General features: G+C 42.8%; 1 protein-coding gene across 1 annotated transcript in view; it reads right to left on the reverse strand.

The window, feature by feature from the left end:
• The window catches only part of LOC111261349 (uncharacterized), a 68,125-nt gene that overhangs the window by 31,129 nt on the left and 23,450 nt on the right, over positions 1-13,546 (reverse strand). The gene's annotated exons all lie outside the window — the stretch shown is intronic.

A 13,546-nucleotide genomic window follows, 5' to 3' on the forward strand; every position in this document is an offset into this window, starting at 1 on the left:
TTAAATCATTGTTTGAAAAACATATATACATATATATGATGTGACATAGAATCCAATTCCAGGATGCTCTGACTATGTTTGATAAACGCACTCTCGCACTGGAAAATTTGGTTCTAATATATATTCTAGCAGCTATTTTTAATGTGAACAGTTGTTTAGGGTTAAAAAGGGCAAGATGCGGCATTACGCCGTGCTACAATCTAAGGTGTTCATATTTTCAGTTTTTTCATTTTCTTCTGTCTTTCATTTCAGTCATACATCTTTGTCTGGCTTATTTAAAATGTTCGTAAGTCGTAGTAAATAATTCATTCATCAAAACTAATGCTCTATGTCGTGCCCAGTGTACAAAAGATCCGCAACGACAAATCGTGATACGGATCACTACTTTCGTCGTGCTGAAGCACTCTTTAAACGAAGATTGTATCGAGAGCGAACAGAAGAAGAAGAAGAAGAAGCTGAAATCGTTTTCAAATAAATGATCAGTCTCGCTGCTGTTCTGTGATAGTTTGAAGATGATTAACTAGCGCAAAATTTCCATTTGACGATGTCCAGACTCACTGATCACGGTGCTAGTTAGCGTTCCTCTACCATATCATTTATTTATTAAGCGGCCGCCCGCTAACGTTTTCTTCCTTAGCTTCTTGTTCTACACGCCATCTTCCTTGTACAGCTGGCAACTTACGTTGATTGCTCGGCTAGCTGAACGATCACTCTGCATTAAGGAGTCAGAGACATAAAAATAACAGAGGGCGCTCGAGTTGCTCCCCTCTACGTCATCGGTGGAGCACGGTGGTTTCTTGTAAGCATTTACATATCTGCGTATGAGAACGCCTATTCGTATACGGCGTATGTTCACTCTGCATTCTATGTGTTCGTTTCTTCCAGCGTTGTAACCTTTTTTTCATATTTGCAATGACATTGCCATCAGCTCCGTTGCAGTTTGCATTTGTCTCCGCTGCTCTGCTACAGCGCCACTGTAGCTATCATTGTTAGACGTTCTAGCTTTGCTAGACCCCTTTCTAACCGCCGTCGGCGTGTTTTCGATCGCCGCTGAAAGCTGCAGCTGCTAGGGCATGCCCCGTGCTATTCTTCTCGTGCGTCGTTGGCGTTCGGATTGGGGCTGGGATTAGAACGACCAAGCATCGACAAAGATGTCAAAGCTCCCTGTTGTTGTAACTGCTGGTTCAGTGGTTATCGTTGCCTCGTGTACAGGTGATAGCAGTACATGGTGATGCCTTTGCACGTTTGCTGGCAATCGGCTTCGTGTTGTTTGGCCATGTCCCGTCTATACAATCGAATGACGCCGAACAGTTAGGCTATTATCTTGATTTTTTTGCATTTGATTGCTCGCTGTCATTGAGGTTATTGAGTAGGCGGTGCCAACGTTCGCCGTGGTAAGCGCCGCTTTGGCTGTTGGCGTCAACAACGTACGACTGCAGGGTCTGTAATTACGGCCGTAGCAGATGCACCGGTGAAGCTAGTACCGAGTCAAAGTTTGTATGCTTATTTCCATTGGACTGTGTTGTCTTTTCGCCACGTTTGCGAACATTTTTCATTTTTCTCATTCAGAGTACCGTGTACCCCTACGGATGCTTAGAACAAGGCCAGACTGCAGCATTCGATCCGTAAGGTGTCTGTAACTGCTGTTATCCTGTTCTATGTTTTCTTACGGTAGGTACAACTTTTGCTATTTGACCATTTCCAGTATTTATTTTAGTACAGTAACCTACATAATATTGCTTTGGCAATATATTAACACTGGCGGCGAAGGTTACACTCATCCGGTCTGTTTGCCCGATAAGGCTCAACTCTACCAGTCAGTAGCGAGGGTACTCGCGTAAAACGTAGCATCGAAGTTCCGTGACAGTTATTCGATTAAATAAAGCACCTTTTGCATTGTATGTTTATCTTATAATTTGTGGTGTTTTTCCATTTGAACTCACCGCTAATCGTACCTTCGCCTTCAATCGTGAATCATCTATATACAAGGTATTGCGCAGGAGCGGAAGGGCCGGAAAGTTTGCTTTCAGGATCTTCTTGTTGGTCCTCAGTTTCGTAGGAGAGAATGAGGCCTCCAGAAAATAGGGAGCGACGTGCATTGGGGCCGTTGAAACGTATATGACACAGAGTCGATAGTTTTTTAGGGTCGCGCATCAAAAAATGCATAAAGCTTCAACTCTAAATGCGCAAGGCTTACGTTAGGGCACGCAATGAAGCATAACTCTTATAGTATAACATGAAAGAACCGCACTGGAAATGGACGAGGGCTGAATTTGCTGTTTATCTTCAAAAAATGCTCCAGCCGATATGCACGTTACGCAGAACCGTATTACCCGATTATGTGCCATCTAGTTAGATAGAAGATAACTAAGTAATGGTTAGCCAACAGATGATCTTTAATCAATAGAGTAAAGCTGATAGACAGAGTAAGTCGATGATTAGAATCAAGGCATTCAGTCGTTTCAGGCGGACCCGTACCAAATCCTTGAAAAGTACAAAAGGATAGGCCACAATTTTGTGCTTCTTGAAAAGGCTTTCCGCAGCGACCCATCACCGTGCTTGCTCCTCTTCCATTTCTAGCCTGATCGATGCTGGTGCCCGGTGAACGGTTCATCTACTTTTTTCGGTACTGCTTTTCCAGCAAATTCTTGCTTTTTCCGTTCTTGCATCTATCCTGAATTGATCACTGGCCAAGATTGGATCAGAGGTCGAGCGTAAGATATGACGAATGGACTTCATTTGCATACTATCCGATCATCGGCTCACTTACAGCAGCTTCAGACGCTGCGGAGAAGAAGTCATAGATAGCAACTGGCTGAGAGCTGACCAACCCACAATTCAGGTATTATCAATTACTTTATCGCTCAGAGGTCTTCTTTCATTATTGTTCTCTGCATTCTTGTAGCGTCCCTACTTAGCATTAATTCCTTGTTCTACTGGTGAGTGGACCATATCTCTCACGCGATCGATGTTACGTTGGTCATTGCTATTTGGCGGAATCGCTCACGAGACAGAGTCTAGCCAGCGATCTCGGGCCCGCTCTTTGCAGACGAGTCTAGCTATCGTCAGTCTGACTGATTGAAGAAGTATCGAATTCAATCAAAGCCTCGCGGCAGAAGGAAGCGAAGATGCATTTGTACATAATGCATTGGTCTCGAAAACCAGATATCTACCTTACAAAAATAGACAACGGCTAAATTGCGGCGTATACAAACTGTGGAAACTGAAAAGAGAGTAAACGCATGGCAATTTTATATTTAGCAATCCAACAATGCATTAGAGCAATGAAAAGTTTCTGATGGAGAGGTTTGACTCTGTACATTTCAAAAACAGACAGACGCCCGGTCGTTACTTGAGGCACAGCACAGCATGTAGATAAAAGAGACTTTGCAGGGAAGTGTTCTAGAAAATACGTGAAGATGTTCTTCATGGATCTACTATTTAATGCAGTTCTACGAACTTTTTTAGTAAATGGTCTTGGTTTTTGGAAATCTTACACATGGGCAATTATTGCGTTTGGTACCAAATTCGTATAACGTGCTACAAGTAGCTTGCTTCTGGCAAGCAAAACTAACTTGACAGTAGTTATTCGACAGCAATTTCCATCAAGCTAACTTCTAACTAATCTACCAGAAGATGTCCTAATTAATTTGGAAGTATAGTTACCTGTTAGCTTGTCTGGTGTAGAGAGAAGGAAGACTTTCATAGCTGTCATTCGGACTGACCCCATAACCCCAACCCAATGCGATCAGGAGTCGACACGCAGACACTTCGAGAAGTACCAGTGTCTCTAAATTTTTTTTAACTTGACATGCCCCTGGCGGGGGGGGGGGGGGGGAATAACCTAGCGGTAGATCAAATAAGCTCAGCTATGGCCATAGATGGCTGGTACTTTTGATAGACTGCGTTTTTACTGAAGACAACATATGATCATGGAATCTTTTTAAGGGATACGTTTTTCTACTTGTCATTAACACAGTTTAGGCTAGCAAGTCCCTTTTACATTACTACTGTTGTTAACTGCGCATCAGCACGCCTGCCATTTTCCGTCTTTTCGAACGCTATATATATATATATATATATATATATATATATAAACGATTGAAAACCGATATATTGATAAAATTGATTTTTCCCGTTGATCTGATAAAAACATTTACAATTTGTGTCATTGCGTCATTAAACCAACTTTGACATTTTCGTTTGTGTACACAGTGATGATGCGGACAACGGAACGGGGCGACACGCCCCGTTCCGCTGCCCGCAACAGCGGCGGCGGTGTCGCTCGTTATCAATGGCGTTATCGCAATTACTTTTGCCCTGGCCTTTTTTAGGCCGGTTCTGCTTATACGTATTAGAGCTCGTTAACTGGACAATGTTCTAGCTCTTCAATTCAATATCAGGCAACGCATTTAATTGCAAATTAATTCAATATATTGTTGAAATTCTCTTTCCTACAAATTAGTAGACACTCGATTAGTCAACGAATGTTGCAGCGAAAATTAACGGACGCGTACTTCGTTGTCGCGTAGAGGCTTAAGTTCATCGCTTGGGGTGCCATCGCGCTTTGCCACCTATAGAGCTGTAGCGTTCGAGAGGAATTTACTTTTCGTTGGCTTGAATGCTGTTTAATTGGTTAAGTTTTATACTTTTTCCAATTAAATGGTTGTTTAATTGGAAAAGTTATGCGTTCGCCTTTACGCTTGACGTTTAGTCGATATCGTCCCTGTTTGAGAGTTATACATCGATTTGACGTTCACGCAGGACGTTGACGCACAATTGAGGCCAAGTAGTGGCTTGTAGTTATCGGAGAAACAGTCAAAACGTCATTTTAAGCGTGTGCCAATGGCGTCGCTGGACCTAATGGTGTAACCAGTCCGAAGAACAATGAATAGCATTAAGCACCATGACATCATTATATGGTTAACATAACGATGTCCCAAAAACACATACAAATCCAATTTTAAACAAGCGCGCTTGTTGAAGGCTCCTCTCAGCTGTCACGGCCATCCTTCCGTCCCGATATCCATTTGTCTGTGGGTAAGAAGACTCAAGATGAAGAAAGTTAGGTAGCGGTAGCCGTCTTAATGATTTGTGGCGCCAATCCTAGGGCACATGCGCATATGTGATAGAAGCGTATCCATCCGTACTCTAATTGCGTATACTGGTTTGGCTTTCACTAATGCATGACCCCCTTCCGGCCAGCATGATATCCAGCGGTTACATTTGGTGGCGGTTTCAGCTCTAACGAACGAGCCCAGCAAGAAATGGGGTAAGCGAATGTTGCCATCTCTTCCCTGCCTTCACTTGCCATTCACGAATCATGTCTGACTCTATTAAACGGCCTTATCCAGTTACTATCCTAGCAACTACCATAACTTATCTATCTGTCGTACATGTGGCTTGTTCATTAACGGGGAAAAAAGGCCGAAAGATTGATGCTAAGTTGAATGAAGAATCGTCAGCCTTCGTCGGGTTGGTTGCTCTGCGACTCCTGAACACCTCCCGTTTGCTTTTCCGCAGTGCACAGGATCCAAGAGTTATCCACGACAGAGTAGGGGCGTGGGGTCCTAAAGCCGCACGTAAAGCCTATCTTGGTGCAACTGGGCCTTCTTACAACAGGTATGTCTTCTGGGTAGGCAGGAAGGTATATTGTCGGTGGAGAAACTAATGTCGGATTGTAGACCAGTAGACAACAAACGGGTGAGGTTGTCTCCAGGACACTGGATGCCGTGCAGGCCAAGATTATCTGCTGGCTAGTGAAATGACCGGTCATAAGGTGACGACTGTATGTCAGGACGAGTCAGCGGCGGCTGAACCGTTCTAGCCAGCTATACACCTCATCGTTCACGGGCTACGGAGGAAGAGCCATGCCAATTACCGATGGAACTAGCGAGTAAGACGAAAGGATGGTACTGATAACAGAGGTGCCTAAGTATTAGATAAAACATTAGAAAGTGCTTATTAGCTAAAGGTTTTTAAGGTAGATAAAGGTTAAAAAGTACAGCAGCACAGCTGAGAGGACAAATATCAGTCAGTCACTCCAATGTACGCATTCCAAATAATACGTATGTTTCTCAATTAATCTAAATCGGCCTGATTTCTGTTTCTGTATTCATCTAGATCGTGTAATACATCTCAGTATGGCCATAGACTATAACGGTATATACTCAAAATATACCTCCAGGGCGACAATGTGGAATATATTGTTGATTGTAAGAGGTTTCAAGCCTATACATGTACCTATTTTAGTTGCTAAATACTCATCTCGATTCCAAGCTTGCGGAATCTTTTACTTATAAAATTTCGTTGTTTGCTTTTCGATACCGCTTTACCATTAATACGCTGTGCTTTGCTCAGTGACATAATCCTGTAGATTCTTCTGGGTAATGGGCCCATGGGTAATGGTAAAAGGCTTTTGTACAGCTATCTGTTAGAACTGACAAGTGCCGCCCAACCTGGTGCTCGCTCGATGCTTCCACATATACTATAGTTAACGAGTTAACGCGTAATATACTGGCAGAGAACGAGTGCTGGGGCAAATGATGATGCGTCTATCGCTTTGGACCTATCGTCACTGTCCTCGGGTGTCTACTGGCACTGCGCTAAACAGCATTGTGGTAACGACGACAACGTGCCAGTTATGCACCCATCGTGTTCGAGCATCGCTGATAGCCCTATGCTTGAAGTTCACGCTTATCACTAAATGCCGAAGGGGATAGAAAAAGGAAGCGGGCTGCGAATGAACTTTGAAGTATTTGCGCAGTAAAACGAAGCCTTTTACACAGACGAGGAATAATTTGGCATACTCACGAAACGAACCTATTTGAAAAGCAACTTTTTTCATGCCTCTTCGGCTCTGGCCGCCACTTAGAAGCGTTGCGACCGCCAATGCGTTCAGCAGGACGGGCATGATTTTTCGTTAATTCGCATAGGGTTTTCGATCACAGGACTGAATCCTGAATCGGTGACACAAACTATTTCTATGTATCACAAACTAACAGAACTGAAATAAAAAAATCTAAATTGGTTATGTACATTGTACTCTTAGCGTTTTCCGTGCCTTTGTTACGCACTTAATCCAGTTGTGATCTTTACTGATACAGGTCTTCTGTGAAGATAAAAACTTAATGGAAAGAGCTTGTCTAACGTCAAAAGAGATATGAAGCGCGTAAGTTAGAACTTAAGCCTTTGACAAAAATTCATAGAAGCTACGTAAAATGCTGATAGAGGAATTCAGAAGATAAGGAGCACCGTTGCTTCTTATGCATGGAAGCTGTTTGAATCCTTTTTCGAACTCCTTCATAAATAATCGGTTGTTAATTAAAATACTACAACGAGACAGGTATTGGGTCGTATGCCAGCTCGCCCTTTAACTTGTCGGTATTTAATGTAGCTTCAGATTAATGCTGTAAGAAGTGTCGGTAGAGAGACCTTATCTGTCAGCATCCAATGCTTGTGACTCAAATGTTGAACATCTGAAAGCCCATAATGAAGAACCACAAATGAAAGTCTGTGTATTCGCGTATAAATAGAATGATCAAACGACGACACTTACTAGTACTCCACCCGAGACCAAACACTTCTTGTTTTTTACCGTCGTCGCATCACTAGCATACTCTGGTGCCTCAAACATGGTGCACTCTAAACTCCGTCACTTCGTGATATACAAAATAGGCTGAGAAAATGCACAAAATGAAGACTAACAGACCCACGATCAGCCCGGCAAAACCTCTAATGGTCGTTTCGACCTTGATCCGTTGCTGTCGAAAACGGAACGCCACCTTCGAGTTGGTCGAGAGGCGACAAAGCGTTTCCGCTGTTTGATTCCTGTCTACCCACCAGCGCTGTCCTAAATTCATCCACTCAAAGGCGAATCGATGACGACAGCAACGCGTCCACCGAGGTCTAATAAAGCTATCTTCCGTTCATTTTTTTCAGCTTCGTTCTTTTTTGTTCAGCAATCAAACAATATCAACTATTACACAAAAGTAGATGGTATTTTCGTCCCACCCACGCCACGCGCGAACATCGATAGCTACGGTTCTTTTTTCGTTGTCGTTGTTGGCGCTGCTCTCTCCACTGGCGAAATTCTGCACACAGGCCATGCGATAGGCCTGCCGCCAATAAGATGTAACCAACCAGAAAGCACGCTGTCTCGCGATCTACCATGTGGGTTGGGGGGGGGAGGGGGTCAGAAGGTGAGGATGTACCTTGCAGGGGTAGGGGAAGGGGAAACATAGTGTATAGTCATCCACAATGGCGGGAGCAAAACACAAGATTAACAATTTTCTTTCCTGCCGTTAGTGCCCCATTGTCCCTTCTTTGATTTCTCCCCTTTTTCTGCACCGTGTAATAATGTACAGGGCGGTCTACGATTGCTGCCACCACCGCATCACAACGCCAGCGATGCATTTTGATCAAATGAGGGCGCGAGATACGCTTTGTCGCTTCCAACTGCTAGCTTTCTCTATCTCATTCCGTATGATTATTGTATGGGCGTCGATATGCACACACGCGCACCCATATATATAGATCTAGGTATATGACTAGATAGAACACTTCACTGTGCATCATCGCATCGGCTACAGCGAAGCGGCCGCCATTGTCATCACTAACGTTGCCGTTGATCAGGTCTTTGATGCTGATGCCACTACTACTTCCATGGCCCTTACAAGTTAATGGCCTTACCATACGCTAACCTCGGTCCACTGTCGTTCTCCGTAGAATTCTCTACAAGGTTCTTTTAATTCCGTCTATGGCGTGTGGTCGGTTAAGCACAGGGTGCAGGCGAGGGGGATGTTTATATTGCGCGCCGACTTCAGGTCCCGTCGCTTCCCTGTTGTTGATGCTGCTTTATGAATAGTGCAAAGCGAGTGGCGAAACGATGAATGTTCAAAGATAGCTTGCTAAAGATGGCGGCGAAGGGCACGACTGATGCTTACAACAGCCGAAGCCATGTCTCTAGTTCGTAAATACATTAACATGAATGTCTGTATGTGTGCATGAGTAAGACGGGTCGGTAGGCAAAGGGTTTTTGCTCCGTCGACAAGAAGTTCCAGTTACTGCACTTGACCTAAGCAGAGTAAACTTACTCGGTAGGTAGTGCGCGTTGTTAGCTATACTAAACAACGTCATCTGATTTGTTACTGCTATACACACCTCTCTCTCCCTGTTGTGCGCATCATATATATTTTTTCCTTTGTTTGTTATACGTGTATATATTTAAAAATAACACTCAACATAGAGTCATTCTTTTAGTGAAAGCATATGTTAGTTGGTTTGTAAATCCTTGAATCACATATTCCCGAACCCAGGGCGCAAAGTTTCGATCCAAGTTATCTTCAAGTTCCTGGAGACTGAACATGACGCAAACAACTGTTGACTATATTTGAGGAGGGAAACAGATGAATTTAACTTGATAAAGAACTAATACTGTGTAGGGAGCAAACGTAAACTAGTCAGCTACATAAAAAGTGTAGACAGGTTAAAGTGGAAACAGCCTAAAGCTTCTCCAATCGCCCCGGCTTGATCTCTTGATTCCCGATATTAGCTTTCATAGACATTGTAGAAGCCCGCTGATAGCGAACTCAGCGACTTAAAAATATCCGAATACAAAGGCGCTTTAACTTTCATATTATCGTAGTCGCTTACGATCCATCGTTGCTCCCGTAGTTAACCAAGTTATTATTATCCTGTTCGACCACTGCACTACTTTATTATGCCCCGTTTCAATAACGAACATTGCACCTTACCTGTGTATCAACAGTGAAGTAGACCGACGCTTAGTCTATCTTTTATAGACACTTTTACTGATTTCGTACACTCAGATCCCCAACCCGGCTCGTCTCTCCATTCTCGTTTACTCAGCCTTGCTTTATTGGTTCGATCTCTCATTTTCTCGTCAGCTTTCAACCCCCGCTAGGGGTCTACATTAAGCTCCCCTGGAGCAAGCTTCTTCATTATCATCGTCGACCTCTCGTTAGTTCTTGGCTAACCTACGAATCTTCAGTGCAGCGTTGCCGCCACTCATTCATTCGTTCATCGGCGGCTTCTTTTTGGTCCCACAGTCGTGTTGTTTTTGTTTTCGCCGTACGCCAACAACTATCGCGTCCGCAGCAACACAACAGCTCGCCACCACGACGCGCCTGTTCGCTATGGCGTGATCATAACCCATCTATCGTTCAAGTTCATTGATTGTTTAGTACTCAAGAGGACGTTTGCAAAAGTCATCAATAGGCCACTTCACCTTCAAGCGGAACGGTCAACGAGTGCTGAAGGGCCTGACGCGCGTTGTCCTAAAAAACGGCGTAAGCACACATATGTTCATGTGCATAGATCGAGAGCCGAGATACAAAAGTAGTTTGGTGCAACGGCTTCAGGGACCCAGTTCCTTTTCAACCGAATGCGGAGTCGCTGGTACAAACATAAGGAGGTGAATCTGCCAGTGCCTGCTTCCACAAGACCATCGAACAAAACTAGAAACTTGTTAACTGCAATTATCGCCTAATACGAGTAAATGTGATGCGGTTTATCATGGTCTCTTTATCTCGCCTGGGTGTTATGGCGATACGATTGTTGTTGCTTAAATCACGCCTCTGCGCCTCGTCCTTTATCTTCGGCTTTGGCCTGTCTTTTTAGTGGACAAATGAAAGGCGTAGCATATACAGTCATTTGTACCTCTTTGATTTAGTGATGAAGTGAACTAATCCGTAAAGAAATGAACGAAGATCTACTTAGCTATCTTATACCGCATGTGCAGTAATACTCAGGCGATAGGTCTACCTAACACAGTGCTTTGTATGAGGGTGTGAGTAATAAGGATGCATTTCTGGTCCGCAGACGACCATTTCGAAACCGCGCGCGCATTTCGAAAACGAACGTGACTTGTACGTAGCTCTCAAAAAGCGAGTTTGTCGCAGAGAAGCAGTCGAGTCGCCAGTTAATGACGCGGTCGAATACGGAGAAAAGACGGACACAGACGTCCGAACAGTGACTACTAGAGCTTTTCTTCATTTATGTTTTCACCAGAAGTGCAGATCTGCGCAGCTGGCTATATGTTGAAACGCAGTCAGACGTAGTCTTTGATGTACTTAGGGTACGGGACAATTTATAAGCGAAGCAAATGACAGTCAAATGTTTATTTTGATCTCCTCACGCGCTGTCGCCTTCGACATCGCTTCACGCCTGCTATTAATTACTGATACTACATATATGCGTACATACATATGTGGATTGCAGTACAAATCTCTAAATTTGAATCATAGCACGCCTGCGAGACGAGTCGATCCTCTGAGATGACATAAATTAAAGTTACGATCAGATAGACAGACATACAGACACTACCAACGGAAACGTATATTTACGTCTAAAGAGAAACTAATAAATCTGATCATTTGGATAAAATATACGAAGACGGTAGGCCCATTCAACGTTCGTCTGCTTTCTGCAAGTGGTTCACAAATAAACGTGATCATTCTCAAGAGACGTTCAGCCATTAAACTATTAAGGTAGCTTGACGCCTGGACTTATGACGAGCTGGCCGATAAAACGGACTGTAACGGCAATTGGTGTTTGAAACCAATAGCTGATAATCCGTCGAAACGTGCCGACCTACGACTTTCCCTGGGCACCTTAAGATTTTTCCTAGGCAAGCTATTCATGGCGCTATAGAAACAACTATGCAAGCTTCCGCCCCGGGGTGTTTCTTCGTCCGAGGTATCTGATACACAGACCTTTGAATGCTCTTACAACTGTAACATTTACCATAGCCGGTTTGACAATATTCGGACGATGATATTAGAACGGAGAGTAACTATGGCCTTATCGATACGGCAGAAAAGTGTCTCGATCTGATTTAAATAAACACTACGAAAATTACAAAAAAATTATCTAAAATACTAACTGTTGTACATTGGAAGGAAATAGTTATCGCTCTTTTTCCCTGCATATACCAACATAACATGTAAAAAACCGTATCTAATCGTTTATATAATGGGCCATGGCCGTCATTTCGTTGGTGAATAGCAACGGAAAACGTAATGTCTTTCACATTGAAAATGATGCAAGTATATCGAGCACACTGTATTGGTAAAGTTAGTATTGGAATTAAAAAAAAAAAAAAAGATATCCACAATATTAAATTATAGATAGGTGTCTGCGTCTACGTGGTGCGGCAATGCTTTATGAAGAGTTTTTAATTCGCGCGTGCAGACACAGATTTTGCCAAAATTGCATATAATTATTGTTGTAATGGGTTCACAAGTTCGTGTTTTTTTTTTTCTTTTTTTTTTTTTGTATTTGCGGGGACGTATTGATTCGATTGACTTTAAGTAATTAATTGACCGGCTGACTATTGGCGCGTGTCTAATGTGCTACTATTATCGTGATTAATACTTCTGCTTCTGGGTCACGACAACTCCAGAAAAACATTGCTATCAACATCGTTACTATTGAGAAGAGACAGCACATACATATATGGTAATTTATTGAAACCTTTAACGGTATTTAGTAAGTCAAACATATGTCCTATATAGCAACAGGCCAGTGAAGAAATGTACTTTTTGAATTTTTATATTGTTTAGATCAATAAAGGCCAGTTCGGTTATTTTGTAAATTACTATTGGAATTTATAGAAAATATTGGAGAATTCATCAAAGAGGATTAGCGCTTTTCTTCCATCAAACTTTTTTCCGCCATTGTTCGACCACGCTCCCCTCAGCTCCTCTAGGTCCCTATCGCTAGATAGCTTATTAATGCGCTCATGTTATATATCAGTAAATCGTCAAGCCTCACATATTGTTTACGTCCCACATGGCTGTAGAATTAAAAAAATTTTAGCCCATAATATTCCACAACTCTTCCCTCCCAACCCCCCCTCTCTCTCTCTAGCTCCCTCCTTCCCTCTCCCCCTATATATGTATACATAGGAGGAGAGGTGTGTGTATACATATACACAGTCGCCTCATAAAAGTGAATAACTGGTTAGAAGATGGATTCGATTAGTTTCGGTGTTGCCAGTAAGTACAATAGTTATGGCTATGCAGCAAGAGGATATTACAGTTTATAACACTGCTGGTTCACTGTAGATAATTTACTAGACTTTTTCGAATGGTGGGTTCGTTTCGGTAACGTATATTGATCGTAACGAAATCTCGTTGTTTCATTGAAAGACGCTGGCCGAAAGAACGATATACTTAGATCCGAGATATGACCTATTGACCGCCATAATTATTTGCCGAATATACTGAATTTTACAATAATATTAAAGTACGAAATCGAATTTCTGCAATAGCTTCTTGATCAATTAGCACCTTGAAAATAGTTGCCTAAAAATACTCTAAAAGCTAGTACCTCTTAACGTTCGACTCGCTTAGGTTCTTGAGTCAGCAAAAACAAGTTGTATACCAATAGCAATACAGGATCAATGCACCTAGCTGATTTACATCTGAGTTTATAAACTGGAGACCCAGGATTTGAGCCCTTAATGTTGTAACGAGTATCTAGTACCCACGTTGCGTTTCATCCGTCTGCACAGTTCCAACGA

Source organism: Varroa jacobsoni, unplaced genomic scaffold (assembly GCF_002532875.2).
Source record: "Varroa jacobsoni isolate VJ856 unplaced genomic scaffold, vjacob_1.0 scaffold_548, whole genome shotgun sequence".
Classification (NCBI taxonomy): Eukaryota; Metazoa; Arthropoda; class Arachnida; order Mesostigmata; family Varroidae; genus Varroa; species Varroa jacobsoni.